The sequence below is a fragment of the Camellia sinensis genome, chromosome 13, assembly GCF_055761805.1.
Source record: "Camellia sinensis isolate YWXY chromosome 13, ASM5576180v1, whole genome shotgun sequence".
NCBI classification, from domain to species: domain Eukaryota; kingdom Viridiplantae; phylum Streptophyta; class Magnoliopsida; order Ericales; family Theaceae; genus Camellia; species Camellia sinensis.
The window spans coordinates 149,060,770-149,074,878 of NC_138973.1; the positions used below are offsets into that span (position 1 = coordinate 149,060,770).

Genomic DNA, 14,109 nt, shown 5'->3' on the forward strand with positions numbered 1-14,109 from the left:
ACATGGGCAAAAAATATACCTTTAACAACAAAATATGCATCGGCAAAAGTAAACTTTTGGCGAGACATTTACGTCGGTAAATGTTGCCATTTGCCGACGATTTGCTTGTCGCTAAAGCTTTACTTTTGGCAACGACAAATTGGCATTGGCAAAAAATACACTTCTAGCAACACAATAAGAGTGGGCAAAAGTAAACTTTTAGTGACACATTTACATCGGTAAATGTTGCCATTTACATTGGTAAAAAATACACTTCTAGCAACACAATAAGAGTGGGCAAAAGTAAACTTTTAGGGACACATTTACATCGGTAAATGTTGTCATTTACTGATGATTTGTTTGTCGATAAAGCATTACTTTTGGCAACGACAAATTGACATTGGCAAAAATATACTTATAGCAACAGAATATGAGTGAACAAAAATAAACTTTTAGCAACACATTAGCTTCACTTCTTAACCACGACAAATTTGCAGCGGCAAAAATAATTGAAACTCATTTATAATTTTTTAAAAGATTTACAGATTTACAAGAGGCATTCCTCAGGCATCACTATAACAAACTAATAACATTGATATGAAATCACACAAAATACCCCCTCCATACCCTTCCAGCCAAAACACCAGCAGTTGCCCGAACTTACACCTAATGACAACCCCCATTAATGAAAACCTGATCTATTACAGATTGGACAAAAAGTCCCGCACCCTTCCAAACATCAACACCAGCAAACATCCAACAACAACACAGCAGCACCTCATCGTAACAAACACCATCACAGCAGCATCACCACAGCATCTCAGCAACAGCAGCAACAGAAGAATAGCAGATTAGTATAGCAGATCAGCAAACAGATTCAACACAGATCATCACCAGTTCAGAAAACCATTTCAACTCAGCAACCCAAACAAAATCATATAACAAAATCAGAATTGACGCAGCAGTTGACCTCATTTACCAGAACAGTCAGAAAACAAATCAAACAAAACCAGCAACAAAACAACTCAACCAAATCAGAAATCAGGACAAACAGATCGCATCAATCAAAAGCCGCAGCATCAGAGGCAGAGCACACAGAACAGAGCCAATTAGCACCAGATTCAACGCAACACAACATCATGGCACAAAAGTATCCACCAAACAAGCTTGAATAATCACCAACCATTTCCACACCTTAGAGACTCCAACCAGAAGCTACTATTGAGGGCTCCTAATGAAGTAATGGTAAGTAAAAAATGTGGAGTATTAAACAAATAATTACAGCCCATGATTCCCTCATGTATTGAGAAAGTAAACAAATAAAGAATTTCCACAATAATTTAACAGTGAAGGAAAAGTAGAGTTTTATTCTCAACTAAAAACCATGATCCTTCAAATTAAGCAATTTGAGGTTATATAAGCTGGCCCTTTCCCATCTTCAGAAGTAGTTTCTACCTTAGCTGGTCTCACTGTGTTTCATTCTAATTTTTCTTCCTTTATCTAATATAGAACTTATAAACACTGTCTTCATAGTAGGGTCTATAAGTCCCACTCTGCTCTTGAATTTAACAATTATATTTATAAAGGTTAGATTTCCTCAACCCTGAGATTCAGGTGTTTACTCATCAAGAAGTGGCCTAAATAGGAATGAATGAAAAAAATAAAATTCTTACCTTTTCCCTTGGAATTCCAACTTCAGATGCAACATATTCAACAGTACTCCTTTTGTCCCCAGAAAGCATATACAGGCTGACACCTTGCTTATTCAAGGATTCAACATGTCTAGCATCTTCTTGGATCTGATCCTCAACATAAATAAGACCTGCTAGAGTACCATCTACTCCCACATAGACAACTGATTGATTCTTAAGTTCCTCCACTTTTTGAGTAAATACTGACCAACTCCATGCCTGCAAGGTTAAAAATAGAAATATAATGACTGTGGATATAAATAAAACAAACTCTATATGTTACTTTAAAAAATAAATTGTTGCTTCTTCATTCACAGGAAAGTAATTTATGCTCAAAAGAAATCACAAAACAAATAACATTTTCCTCTATCAAAAGAAATTCCCAATGCACAATAAAGTATTCCCAAGTAAAACTCCATGTCACATAAAATGGGAGTAACAGATAACCTTTGAACTTATATGTTGTTCTCTATTTTTCTTTTTCTTTTTATATTATCTCTTTCACACTCACACACAAACACTCACTCACTCATTGGTGTGCAATAATGTGAGATCTCTTTTGTAGATCATTTTGTTAGTAGTTACCACTAACCAATAAAGAAAATGGAAGATTTCTTTTGACTCCATGCCATGATTGGTTGAGCTGTAGCATGGAGTTTATATCCAATCAAGAACAACCAAAGAAAGCAAAAACAAAACCACAAAACAGCAGCAGTCAGCAAAGCAAAAACCAGGGCCAGACCAATGCTGCTGCTGCTCACCAGGACATTGCAGATTATATACCAGGTCAAAGACAGAATGCAGTGGCTGCTCACCCACAATGCTAAAATAGAACAGATTATGAACCAGACCATCCCAACAGATTGTATCCATTATATATCATAGGGGAACTATATACTTGATTTGTCATATATTTCTTAGTTCAGAATTGAAGAGAAATGATCTACACTTGGGTGATATTTGCTACTCTCAATCCTAATTAGTGCTTGCTTTTATAAATGTATTTCTTCAAATGCAATCATAATTGTAGTCCCTAGAAAGAATAGTGAAAGGAACCAACGTCAGAATTTTATGGAATGAATCATAGAAGAAATAATTTTTTTTTTTTTTGGGTGAATAAGTCATAAATTAAAATGACAAATAATTAAAAACTACAAGAGGCATATCTCAGAAGCTAACCAACTATACAATATACAAACAACAACAAACCAAAGCAACAACAAGACAAAACTTATTCAAACACCACATAAGCAACAAGAGCAAATGAGGGGCAGGAACAGGGCCAACACAAAACTACACCATAGAGGCATAGAGATTGCTGGACCACATATCAGATCCCAAATAACTCAAAAGAAAACCTACTAACATAATAAAACCATGTACAAAGCCAAAACAGGATTACAAGATAACCAATAGAGCCTATCACAAATAAACTAATATATTAAAATTCAGACTGTAAAACAAACACCATAGCCTTCTAGATATCACGTAACATCAGAAGAAATGCATCAGGAAAATGGCAGCAATAGCACACAGCAGACAGGCCACAATAGACAAACAACACCAGTAGCCAGCAAGCTAAAAATAAAGCAGCAGCAGTAGCCAGAAAGAATTTTATACAGAAATAATTTACCAAGTAAATTAATAAAATAACCCATAGAATAAAGAATTTCATTCCTCCTTGTACCATAAATTGTGCCTGGTAATTTAAGAATCGAACAGATTCAAGTCTTAGTATGGTTTTGGTTATTATTAGGAAAGAAAATATTTGTAATCACCTGAAGCAAGCAAGTCCTTCCATCAATCAGAAGGCGAGTTCCGGCAGCTTCTTCCTCTGCATATATAACATGACTGTTTCCATCCAACAGTGACAAATTGAAGTGACCAATTAAAATTATGTAATGCACTTATATTGAGGTATACAATGCTGAATAAAAGCCAATTCATGATAGTTTAGGTATAAGACCATAACTATAGTGCAACATTAAATTGTGAATCTACAAATTTCAGCAGAGTCAGACATCAGAGAATACTGAAGAAAATGGCAGAGACAATAGATGCTTGCCTGCATCAATAAACCTCCATCACGTAGAGTATGTATCTCTGCCTCGATCTCTGACTGATTCATCTTCAATCTATAACATAAGCTCAATCAAGATTTAATGCTAACTAAGTAAATAGAAACATGAATGGAAGCACACTTTCTCCTTTGCTTTCCAGATATGGTCCTTTGAAATTCAATATAAATTTTCAGTACATATTGTAATGTAAAGCTCTGGTTTCATTCATCTGAAACAGTTCAAAAACTAGGTAGGAGCCAAAACCTAGTCATCTTTTAGAAATATATATATATATATATATTTTAAAAACAATATATAATAGTCTCGTAGGTCGTTTTCAAGGAAAAACAATAAGTATTTCTATCCAGGTGTAAGCTAAGTATGTATTAGAATGTTCATACAAGATGCAGCTAAGCAAAAGTAGGATATCAAGCGCATAGGAATTACCGCAAGGTATTGATTTAAATGTGAACATTCCCTCTGCATCAGAGACAACATGACGAAGAGCTTTTCTTTGCCCAGGGGCATTACCAGAGCCAAGGGCATAGTCCACCCTCGAGATATCATTTGAGTATAAATAAATGTGAACCCCTAAGATGGGATCTCCCTAAAAAAAATGGAAAAATAGAAGAAAAAGAAGAAGAAGGAAAAGATGACACAGATCATTCATTAGTTTCACTCACTTGCACATTACATTGCAAGATACCTCAAACAACAAAATTCAGCAAACCTCAATTCCTATAAATATGTGCACACCTTTATAATAAAGCATGACACTATCAGTCCACCCAAGTTCTTCAGATATCTGCAGGGTCTCCTATCTCCAAACAATTAAAACCATGTTACGAAACAATAGAGCATGGCATCTATGAAAAGAAGGTCAAACCAACTACTGTGAGCAGTTTACTCAAAACGGGGTGGTTGAGATTAACTGGCTTTGCTAGCTAAGGAGTGCATTTGTTGAAAATGGAATTGCATCCAAGACTGTATTCCACTACCAAGGTTCACATTTTGCAAGGTTGCAACTAAGAAAACAACAAAATTATCAAAAAGCCACATTACTCAATAGCAAAATTGCATTTGTGCAATTAAACATGTCACACTATGCATATAAGGTAATAGGAATAGCATAAGGAAATGTGGTGCATTTTTAGCATTTTCATTATTAAAATACCAACAACAACCAAACATAACCAGAAACAGAGAAAGTCACCTAGTAATGGAAATAACATCTATTGATACACAAATTAGTACAAGCATGCGGACCAAATCAATCTTGTACTCAATCGTAATAACGAATGCAATGATGTGTGCATAACATCAGTTGTTAGCTTGAGTCACATCTCCTAACACACCAAAGAAGGAAGATGCAGGATTCAAATCCCAATTGGTAAGTGAGGATCCATCTACTTATCAACAAACATATATCCGTATCCACATACACACAAGGGTGCATACTTATCAAGACTCTTGTTTGTCAATAACCAGAGAAAGAAAACTCCGGTAAATTGAAGGTTAAAGAGACTATAACATATCGAAGATGGGAGCAGCCTGCAATTTATCAACTGAAACGGAACAACAATAAACTGCTACATCCAGAAATACAACTCTGTTTATATGAAACTAATTTTAAATTTGTGAAAAGAAAACATTGAGGCATCCATCACCTACGCCACATGGCAGAAACACAAACACATGCCGATATAAATCCTTGAATTATTTTGTTGATAAATCATTGCAAATTGATGTGGAAAATACTGTAAAAGTATTCTATTTCCACAGTTCGAATGCTATAAAGCCTATAATATTCATTCTTGTTCATGCACACTTGAGTTTAAAATTAAGTGACACGGAATAAAATACGCAAACCACCAGGGACCTTCAACCTCAAACCCACTTGATTCCCAAAGATTTTATAAAATGAAATAAGTAAGTAAAAATATGAAAGTGAAAAGAATGGAACAACTTATTTTATAAGAAAGCAATACAAGGAAATTGCATTTTGTGAAACAATTATTAGTGCAAAAAATTACCTAAGCAACTACAGATCCACGAATATCATAGCCAGGGACAAAGAAAATGTCATCAACCAAACCATTCTCAAACCCAATTCAACCTGCAACAAGTAAAATGTAGTTGCAGCTCAAGCAAAAATATATAGGCGTGCACATGTGTGTTTTTTGGTGAGTATGGGGGGAGAGAGCCACACAACAAATAGCAGCAAGGCAAAATAGAAAGCCTTTGAAAAGAAAACAAGCATCTGACCTCGGCAGAACCTCTAACTTCAACATTAAAATCAGGGCGTGAAGCACGTAGTTTGTATTTTCCTAAACCCAAGAACAGCTAATGTTAAGTCAGTGAACCGATGTTCTTGACAATCAATAACAATTAAAAACAAGAAGAGCATCAGGTAAGATTTACAGGAATAACAAGAAAACCAGAATACTGAGAATAAATTATGGTTTGCTATAAGTCAAATTCATTATTTCCAGAAAACACTTATTAACATTATTTAGAGATGGTTAAATGAGGTTTTCAGATGAAGTTCCAGAACAAGTTTAGAACAGTCGACCCTTTGTTGGGTCACTAGCAAGTGAACTACAGACCTGGGATAATGTTAGTGAATGAGTAACTTCCTGTTGGTGATGTTAAAACAGATGTGACAAGATCACCCGTGGGAGATAAAAGCTCAACATTTACATTTGATGGACCCCCATTTTTATTTGAATAGCTCTCTCCACCAACAGATCCCACAACTCTTCCAGACACGGTGAACCTATAGATATAGGAAATTTATGAGAGTGATACAGAGCACAATATGGAAGCAAATAAATTTAGAAAGAACAATGCTAGAGATGCAAAGAGAGTTGACAACATGAATAAAATACCACAGGTTTCATATATATTTAAAATAATAATAATAATAACCTAAAGAAACTGAGCATGCCCGGTGAATCTAAAATTTATATCCTCATTTGCATTACAACCAACCTGATCAACAACGACAGGAACCTACAAGAAAATTATTTTTTTTCCTCTCACATTTTAGGTCCAACAGAATTACAAAATGCACTCCTACAAAGGACTGAAAACATCCTACATGGGAAACATTACATACTAACAAGTTGACAACTAATATACTTAACTTGATCTGGATCCCATGACCATCCTTCTGGTCCCTTGACTTTAATTACAAAGGAACCCTGTAGAAGAAAGCATTAAAGATGAAAACTATGCAATATAAGGAGGTCAAACAAGCATGTCAAGAAAATAAAATGCCTTGCTAATGGAGTAGGAAATTCTAGCTGATGGAGTAGGAAATTCTAGCCCTGATTGTGTTGGATTTTTTTTCCAAGCATTATATTTTTTATTTTCATGGGAATAAAACCTCTCTGCATGTGGGGATAAGACCACATACATCCAACCCTTCTTAGACCCCGTAGTTGTGGGAGTCTCACGCACAGTTGCACTAGGCTGCCCTTTTTTTATTGTTATTTTCTTACAAAGATGATAATAAATGGATGAAGTCTGTTGTAGCCAGATGACACCCCACCCAAATTGGACATTAAGCACACTTAAGATATAACCAGCTCTACTTTGAAGTCTTTGAAGTTTGCATGGTAAACTGAACCAGAAACAAGTGTAAAAAAGAGACTTAAAACGACTGCACCAAGAAAGATTTACTAAGCGCAATCAACTTGACAAACTAGCTCATAGCCTCAAAAAAAGGGGAAAAAAAAAGATATAATGCCTGCAATTCATCATCCTGCTAAGAAGAGCAACTGAGCATAAAGAGCTGCAAATCGAAAACTGTAGTTTTTTACCTTGATCACCTGATTATTCAGCCCATGCTTTGAAGCAGATGAGAACATATTTGAGGTTTCTAAACAATCTCATTCATTAGCATCCAACCTTCAAATGAATATATATTCCAGTTACGTGATTTACACAATTTACTATATATTTTTTTTATTTATTGTGCCTTATTAAATTTTGTTTAATAGAAAATATCTTTGCATATTTGAACAGTGGAACAGGTATAGAACCAAAGTCCTAACCCAAGGAGTGTTTGAAGTTCCCAATTAAACTCAGTCCTAAAACAGGTCTCTAAAGCACAGTACCTTAGGAGGGATTTGCCCTTTTTCAAGATAACCAACATACTCCGAAACCATAGCTGCACTGCTAGTGGATGCTTTCTAAGGTTGACAAATAAAAAGCAATAAGAAAATCAGTGGTATTAAGTATAGTAGTAGGATATGCACCCCACACCATGAAATCTTGAGTAACCTAAAACTTCTGTATAATGGGAAAGACTTACGTAAAGAGCCCCACCAACAACAGAGAGATACCAAGGTGGCCTTTCTGCTCTAACCCGAATTGCTATTCTACTATCCAACCAGCCTGTATGTATTTTATTGTCCTTATAATCTGAAGCCTGAGAAAATGTACTACATTGTTAGATGATATATGTCCAGAAAAATAAATAAATAAATACAATAAAGATTTATGGATGGCTCATATTGTCAAAACTTGGAAAGTTTACATGTAATAGATCAATGGTGTAGTCAACATTTGTACGAATTTCTCCCCGAATTTGAGTTTCCTTTAGCCCAAGAACCATGTTGGCGATTGCTAGGGCTCTGGACTCTCCAAAGGCAAAAATATGACCTGCGGTATATTCAGTTTTAGCAGCATACACACTAATAAGTTATAGAATCATCTATACACCTAGAACATAACTCTGCTTAGAAAGTTTTTAAAAGAAGCTGTCTAAAAATATAAACACAAATCATCATGATGCCCTAGTGCAGAAGGTTGCGTGAGATAAACTTGATACGTATATATATTGTACAAATATCTAATTAGGGAATCATAAAATTATGTATCAGTTCACAAAAATACAAATATATGGGAATACATATGGGATACATTGGTAAGCCATAAATATATGACACAGTCACATGAAGGAGCACAAAAAACTAAAGGTTTTTGACCTTGGAAGAACTCAAACAAGCAGCACAATTTTAGTTTTTAATTAAGTTGCATTCATATCATCTGATTTAACTAGTTTATTAGGTTTCTAAGCCACTTACGAAATTGAGAATCTGAAATTCATGAATGCCTCCTCCAGACTGCAAACAATCACGGGGTGGTCAGCCACAAGTTTTTGAATTCAAGGATTGTCCCCTATAATATTACAAAGAAAAATATGCCTTAACAGAAAAGTATGCCCACACATTTGGCTTGCTTTTAAAACTCACTGTGGGTTCTTATTAATATTTGAAGTAAGAGGCCCACTGAGAAGATGAATAAATTCCTGGTGAATGGGCACAGGCATCCTCTCATACAGAGGCAAATCCATGTTCTAACCTAAACATTTGATGTGGATTCAGGTTAGGTGTTCATTAAAATTTCATATCCTTTCAGTTTTGCATTTCAAAATGATATTGTATTGGACAACCCGTAAGGCCCCATCTTCCCCAACTCAATCATGGAATTTGTTTGAAAAAAGCATCCTTCAGAGAACCCCAAAATCTCCACAGAGAACCCCAAAATCTAAATAATAGAAGAAGTGAAAATAGACAAACATAGATTCATTTAAGAAATTGAGAGAGAGAAGCAGGGGCATTGAGATACAAAGCAAAAGGGAACAAACCTGTAAGGGCAGACTGAAGCACCGATCTCGCACGGCAGCAGCAAACGGCACAAACCCTACGATCAAGATTGAAATCGAGAGGGAGAGAGAACTACGAATTCTGAGATAAGGATGTGCAAGAGTGAAATCGTGGAGATTGATTTGGGGAGATTTGATGAGGGGAAAAACAAAAGGAGGGAAGTTTAAGAGGGAAATGTCACCGCCGAATAGCACCTGCTCTACCCCAAAAAAATAAATAAAATAAAATATTGAAAACAATTTTTAGATTTGTTCTTTTAAAAAAAAATTAAAAATAATTTCAGAGCAATAAAAATCAAAATTATATTTTAAAATTTTAAAAAGTATTTATGACCTAAAACATTATAAAAAAAAAACAAAAAAAAATTTAGATTTGTTTTTTTAAAAAAAAATTAAAAATAATTTGAAAGCAATAAAAATCGAAATTATATTTTTAAAATTTTAAAAAGTATTTATGACTTAAAAGATAAAAATATACAAAAATAATAAGTTTTTTTTTTCACCCAATTTTTTTTTTTAGTTTTTTAGGGAAAAAAAATTTGAAACTAGTTTCTAAAAATAAAAACAAACATATTGAAATTGATAATCTAACCATATTCTTTGAAAAAGTTTAAATTATCTCAAATTAGTCATATCAACTTAAGAGTGTGTTTGGGCTCAATGGGTTCATTTTGTGATCTAATTCAATGATTATTTTAATTTTTCAATTCAGTAACTAAAATATTTAAAACTCATTCAAAAATTATAATAAAAAACACAAATCACTAAATCACATTATTCCATTAGCAAAACTTTTACCGACGAATAATGTCATCGTCGCTAAATGGTTAACTCTTTGCCCACGCCAACTTGTCGTCGCCAAAAGTAAGCACACTAATAACAACGCTCATTGTGTTGCTAAAACATAAGCTTCGTAGGTAAAAGTTTTGAAATTTTGGCGCCAACCAAAAAATTTGGCGCTAAAATAATGTTATGCCTTTTTAGCGACGGCAACAAATTGCGTCGGTAAAGGTAAACTTTTACCAACGAAATTGATCACTGTGTCGCCAAAAATATACTTTTAGCGATGAAAAATTGACGTCGTCGCAAAAAGTAGTCGCCAAAAGTGCAATTCCTTGTAGTGGTATTTACATATCTGCCACTGTGCAGGAGAATCCGTATAGGTGTTCGAGTGTTCGAACCGTAATGCGCAAGAATTGGTATGGAAACCCCGTATTTACATATCTGCCACTGTGCAGGAGAATCCGTATAGGTGTTCGAGTGTTCGAACCGTAATGCGCAAGAATTGATATGGAAACCCCGTATTTACATATCTGCCACTACGCAGGAGAATCCGTATAGGTGTTCGAGTGCTCGAACCGTAATGCGCAAGAAATGGTATGGAAACCCCGTATTTACATATCTGCCACTTTGCAGGAGAATCCGTATAGGTGTTCGAGTGTTCGAATCGTAATGCGCAAGAAATGGTATGTAAACCCCGTATTTACATATCTGCCACTGTGCAGGAAAATCCGTATAGGTGTTCGAGTGTTCGAACCGTAATGCGCAAGAAATGGTATGTAAACCCCGTATTTACATATCTGCCACTGTGCAGGAGAATCCGTATAGGTGTTCGAGTGTTCGAACCGTAATGCGCAAGAAATGGTATGTAAACCCCGTATTTACATATCTGCCACTGTGCAGGAGAATCCGTATAGGTGTTCGAGTGTTCGAACCGTAATGCGCAAGAATTGGTATGTAAACCCCGTATTTACATATCAGCCATTGTGCAGGAGAATCCGTATAGGTGTTCGAGTGTTCGAACCGTAATGCGCAAGAAATGGTATGGAAACCCCGTATTTACAAATCTGCCACTGTGCAGGAGAATCCGTATAGGTGTTCGAGTGTTCGAACCGTAATGTGCAAGAAATGGTATGGAAACCCCGTATTTACATATCTGCCACTGTGCAGGAGAATCCGTATAGGTGTTCGAGTGTTCGAACCGTAATGCGCAAGAAATGGTCTGTAAACCCCGTATTTACGTATCTGCCACTGTGCAGGAGAATCCGTATAGGTGTTCGAGTGTTCGAACCGTAATGCGCAAGAATTGGTATGGAAATCCCGTATTTACATATCTGCCACTGTGCAGGAGAATCCGTATAGGTGTTCGAGTGTTCGAACCGTAATGCGCAAGAATTGGTATGGAAACCCCGTATTTACATATCTGCCACTGTCCAAGAGAATCCGTATAGGTGTTCGAGTGTTCGAAACGTAATGCGCAAGAAATGGTATGGAAACCCCGTATTTACAAATCTGCCACAGTGCAGGAGAATCCGTATAGGTGTTCGAGTGTTCGAACCGTAATGCGCAAGAAATGGTATGTAAACCCCGTATTTACATATCTGCCACTGTGCAGGGGAATCCGTATAGGTGTTCGAGTGTTCGAACCGTAATGCGCAAGAAATGGCATGGAAACCCCGTATTTACAAATCTGCCACTGTGCAGGAGAATCCGTATAGGTGTTCGAGTGTTCGAACGGTAATGCGCAAGAAATGGCATGGAAACCCCGTATTTACATATCTGCCACTGTGCATGAGAATCCGTATAGGTGTTCGAGTGTTCGAACCGTAATGCGCAAGAAATGGTATGGAAACCCCGTATTTACATATCTGCCACTGTGCATGAGAATCCGTATAGGTGTTCGAGTGTTCGAACCGTAATACGCAAGAAATGGTATGTAAACCCCGTATTTACATATCTGCGACTGTGCAGGAGAATCCGTATAGGTGTTCGAGTGTTCGAACCGTAATGCGCCAGAAATGGTATGTAAACCCCGTATTTACATATCTGCGACTGTGCAGGAGAATCCGTATAGGTGTTCGAGTGTTCGAACCGTAATGTGCAAGAAATGGTATGGAAACCCCGTATTTACATATCTGCCACTGTGCAGGAGAATCCGTATAGGTGTTCGAGTGTTCGAACCGTAATGCGCAAGAAATGGTCTGTAAACCCCGTATTTACGTATCTGCCACTGTGCAGGAGAATCCGTATAGGTGTTCGAGTGTTCGAACCGTAATGCGCAAGAATTGGTATGGAAATCCCGTATTTACATATCTGCCACTGTGCAGGAGAATCCGTATAGGTGTTCGAGTGTTCGAACCGTAATGCGCAGGAATTGGTATGGAAACCCCGTATTTACATATCTGCCACTGTTCAAGAGAATCCGTATAGGTGTTCGAGTGTTCGAAACGTAATGCGCAAGAAATGGTATGGAAACCCCGTATTTACAAATCTGCCACAGTGCAGGAGAATCCGTATAGGTGTTCGAGTGTTCGAACCGTAATGCGCAAGAAATGGTATGTAAACCCCGTATTTACATATCTGCCACTGTGCAGGGGAATCCGTATAGGTGTTCGAGTGTTCGAACCGTAATGCGCAAGAAATGGCATGGAAACCCCGTATTTACAAATCTGCCACTGTGCAGGAGAATCCGTATAGGTGTTCAAGTGTTCGAACGGTAATGCGCAAGAAATGGCATGGAAACCCCGTATTTACAAATCTGCCACTGTGCAGGAGAATCCGTATAGGTGTTCGAGTGTTCGAACCGTAATGCGCAAGAATTGGTATGGAAATCCCGTATTTACATATCTGCCACTGTGCAGGAGAATCCGTATAGGTGTTCGAGTGTTCGAACCGTAATGCGCAGGAATTGGTATGGAAACCCCGTATTTACATATCTGCCACTGTTCAAGAGAATCCGTATAGGTGTTCGAGTGTTCGAAACGTAATGCGCAAGAAATGGTATGGAAACCCCGTATTTACAAATCTGCCACAGTGCAGGAGAATCCGTATAGGTGTTCGAGTGTTCGAACCGTAATGCGCAAGAAATGGTATGTAAACCCCGTATTTACATATCTGCCACTGTGCAGGGGAATCCGTATAGGTGTTCGAGTGTTCGAACCGTAATGCGCAAGAAATGGCATGGAAACCCCGTATTTACAAATCTGCCACTGTGCAGGAGAATCCGTATAGGTGTTCAAGTGTTCGAACGGTAATGCGCAAGAAATGGCATGGAAACCCCGTATTTACAAATCTGCCACTGTGCAGGAGAATCCGTATAGGTGTTCGAGTGTTCGAACCGTAATGCGCAAGAAATGGTATGGAAACCCCGTATTTACATATCTGCGACTGTACAGGAGAATCCGTATAGGTGTTCGAGTGTTCGAACCGTAATGCGCAAGAAATGGTATGGAAACCCCGTATTTACATATCTGCCACTGTGCTGGTGAATCCGTATAGGAGTTCGAGTGTTCGAACCGTAATGCGCAAGAATTGGTATGTAAACCCCGTATTTACATATCTGCCACTGTGCAGGAGAATCCGTATAGGTGTTCGAGTGTTCGAACCGTAATGCGCAAGAAATGGCATGGAAACCCCGTATTTACAAATCTGCCACTGTGCAGGAGAATCCGTATAGGTGTTCGAGTGTTCGAACCGTAATGCGCAAGAAATGGTATGGAAACCCCGTATTTACATATCTGCCACTGTGCAGGAGAATCCGTATAGGTGTTCGAGTGTTCGAACCGTAATGTGCAAGAAATGGTATGTAAACCCCGTATTTACATATCTGCCACTATGCAGGAGAATCCGTACAGGTGTTCGAGTGTTCGAACCGTAATGCGCAAGAAATGGTATGGAAACCCCGTATTTACATATCTGCCACTGT

The 14,109-nt window shown here is 37.3% G+C and overlaps 1 long non-coding RNA gene across 1 annotated transcript; it reads right to left on the reverse strand.

Moving 5' to 3' along the window:
• Positions 1–7,570: 7,570 nt before the first annotated feature.
• Positions 7,571–8,704, reverse strand: LOC145806064 (uncharacterized). Its single transcript, XR_014348507.1, has 3 exons — positions 8,274–8,704; positions 8,049–8,165; positions 7,571–7,926 (listed from the first exon to the last, which is right to left on the reverse strand). It is a non-coding gene; the product is annotated as an uncharacterized LOC145806064 (long non-coding RNA).
• Positions 8,705–14,109: the final 5,405 nt, after the last annotated feature.